Genomic DNA, 1,674 nt, shown 5'->3' with positions numbered 1-1,674 from the left:
TTCACGTAACTCGATACCAGCGTTAACGTCCGGTTTAAATACCAAGCCTCTGTATATCGTTATCAAATCTCGTCACTCTTGTCGATGCGTCTAAACGCGTTACAACGCACAATCGTACGGTTGCGAGCAACGAATAAACCAATGCTTTTTCCTAGCGTTTGCCATATTTCTTTCAAATTTAATATCGTATTTCTGTAATTCTTGTAATTCTATCGTTACTAAATATAAAACCGCCACGATAGGAAGGTAAACTAAACTAAAGGTTAGGAAGGGGTAAGATGTCGAGAGATGGAAGAACGCTCGGTAGAACGGACAGAGGTTACAGGCATTCTCCGTTCTATCCGAAGCATCTGTCAATCATCTGTAAATTACCTTGAAAAGAAACTGTAATAGTCGCATCGCGACCACCTTTCGATTCGCCGTTGCTACTCCCTAGATCAATTACTCCGTAACTAGATTAATCGTTTTCAAGTTGGAAGGAAAGAAGAAGCGTTGTCAAACTTTTTTGTTCGACGAGACGAGAATATCTGTAAGCTATATTTTTTACAACGCCAAACGCAAAGTCTCCGATGCGAAAGATAGGAACAAACGTATAGAAAGTTTCTTTGCGACGAGACGAGCGATTTGTTTTCCGGGCTGCTGCCGAGCGACGCTGCAAGTTAGATGGAAGTTGGTCAGGCGATAGTTAGACGGTAGACGATGGAGATCGGAAAAAACGTAAAGTGGCCGATGGCTGGAAACGCGGTCTCTCACGAGGCCGGGCGCATCCGACTATCGAATGTCTCGACGTAATCGCGACCGTCAGGCCGGACACCTGACTACTGTAGTTCCGATGTGCACGCAGGAAGAGGAAGTCGACCGCATGGCACCGATCGTTCCGGCGTCCACCGTGTGTCGTCGACGCGAACCGTCCAGTCCGTTCGAGCTCTGCGTATTTTTCGACTCGTTATAACTCTACCTACGCGGCTCCGTGTCGCGCTTACTCGTGTCGTCGCCGATCGACCTGCAACGCGAAAACGTTTTACCGCGTTTACAGCGAATACGCTTTTATCGAAAAGAGATCGATCCGTATGGAGGAGCGATCGGGGAAGATACACCTAGCTGCGTGTCGTACGCACGCGGAAAGACGCGCGAAAGAACGACGAACGAAATAAGAGCGTAACGCGATCAACGTTTATTCGTTCGAAAAGTTTCGCGTCCGACGCTGGAAAACTGGTTAAAAGCGACGCCTCTCCGCTCGATCACTAACGCGTACCAACGGCATAAATGTAGGAAACGATTTGTACGACGAGATCTTTCGCGAAGGAGAAGGCGAAAAGACACGGAGGAAGGATTTATAAAATTGAAAAAGACGAAAAACGCGCGAGAACCTCGATACAGGCGTAAGAGAGAAGAGGGGGAAGAGGGGAAAGCGAGAAAGAAAAAAAGCGGCCAGAGGGTGTAAGAAGGATGGGAGTAGAGGGTCGCGTAGAAGAACTCGCAGTACGCCGAGTGCACACCCTGGGTATTGGCTTACGCTTCCAACCGATTGGGCCCGTGGTATTTACGCAGGACCCCGTAGAAAACCGGACCCCGCCTTCGTCTCTGTCGATGGTAACGCGCGATTCCACGCAACTGTAACGTTTCCAACGAGTTCGAGCGGTCGCTGTTAGGGTCGGGTTAGACCCGACAGGG

Source organism: Bombus impatiens, unplaced genomic scaffold, assembly GCF_000188095.3.
Source record: "Bombus impatiens unplaced genomic scaffold, BIMP_2.2 scf_0382, whole genome shotgun sequence".
In the NCBI taxonomy this organism is placed as follows: Eukaryota; Metazoa; Arthropoda; class Insecta; order Hymenoptera; family Apidae; genus Bombus; species Bombus impatiens.
The sequence above is the reverse complement of the archived record's forward strand: the minus strand, read 5'-3'. Positions refer to the sequence as shown.